Below are 1,520 nucleotides of genomic sequence, written 5' to 3'. Positions count from 1 at the left end.
TTATCATCTGATGCCAGGAAAGTCTACACTTCCCTGTTGGTGTCTCCAAAGGCCCACTGTTCATTCAAAACTGTATTGTTCAACCTTCACATATTGGTGCAATTTCTCTTGCTACTGATTTCTAGTTTTATTGCACTATTATCTGAGAAGGTACAAGTAATTACACTGGTTCTTTTTGTCTTCCTTCCTTTTTTCTTTATTTTATTTTTAGAGACAAGATATCTCTGTGTAACATCCCTAGGCATCCTGGAACTTTTTCTGTAGATCAGGCTGGCCTCAAACTCACAAAGATCCACCTTCCTCTCCCTCTTGAGTCCAGGGATTAAATGCGTGCACCACCACTTTCCGGCTCTTTAGTATTTCTTTAAAAATTATTATTTTATATTATGTGTTTAAATGCTTTTTAGTGTGTAAGTCTTTGCTGCACATGGATGCGATGCTCACAGAAGCCAAAAGGGCAACAGAACCTCTGGAACTGGAGTTACAGATGGTTGAGAACCACCATGTAGGTCCTGGGACTCAATCAAGCCAGGGTCCTCTGAAACAGCAGCAGTGCTCTTAACCTTTGGGCAATCTCTCCAGTCCTAGCCCCTCATCTCTAATTTTACTAATTTTGTTCTTTTCTCTCCATCATTTCAATACTTTGGATGCATGTTTTTCAGTCTTGTTTATTGTTCTCAAAGAACTAATTCTTTTTTTTATAATTGTTTTTAGTTAGCTGTAAATTTTCTCCACTTCTCTTCCTTCCTCCCCTTTCCTCTTGTACCTTCTCCTGTGACCCCATGCCCCCAATTTCCTCAGGAGATCTTGTCTTATTCACCATCCTATGTAGATCCCCGTATGTCTCTCTTAAGGGTCCTCTTTGTTGTCTAGGTTCTCTGAGGTTGTGGCCTGTAGGTTGGTTTTCTTTGCTCTTTCTAAACATTACTTATGAGTAAGTACATATTTTTCTTTCTTGGTCTGGGTTACCTCAGTCAACATTTTTTTCTAGATCCATGCATTTTCCTGCAAATTTCAAAATGTCATTTTTTTTTTTTTTACCGCGGTGTAGTACTACATTGTGTAAATGTGTCACATTTTCTTTACCCATTCTTTGGTTGAGGGGCATGTAGGTTGTTTCCAGGTTCTAGGTATTACAATTCTGCTGTGAATGTAGTTGATCATATGTCTGTCTTTGTTGTATGATTGAGTGTCTTTTGGGTATATAGTCAACAGCGGTATTGGTGGGTCTTGAGGTAGATTGTTTCCTAATTTTCTGAGAAATCACATATTGATTTCCAAAATGGCTATATAAGTTTACACTCCCACCAGCAATGGAGGAGCATTCCCTTTACCACACATCCTCTCCAGTATAAGCTGTCATCAGTGTTTTTGATCTTGGCCCTTCGGAAAGGCGCAATAAGGAATCTCCGAGTTGTTTTGGTTTGCATGTCTCTATTGGCTAAATATGTTGGGCATTTATTTAATAAAGAAAGATGCAAAATTACAAAAGTGGAAGAACATTTTCAAACTAGAAAAAA

General features: G+C 38.4%; 1 pseudogene; it reads right to left on the bottom strand.

Annotated features, from left to right (window-relative positions):
• Positions 1-1,520, bottom strand: part of LOC101998499 — a 5,223-nt pseudogene that overhangs the window by 2,582 nt on the left and 1,121 nt on the right.

The sequence above is a fragment of the Microtus ochrogaster genome, unplaced genomic scaffold (assembly GCF_000317375.1).
Source record: "Microtus ochrogaster isolate Prairie Vole_2 unplaced genomic scaffold, MicOch1.0 UNK497, whole genome shotgun sequence".
Taxonomy (NCBI): Eukaryota; Metazoa; Chordata; class Mammalia; order Rodentia; family Cricetidae; genus Microtus; species Microtus ochrogaster.
This window is presented reverse-complemented; position numbering and strand designations above follow the sequence as displayed.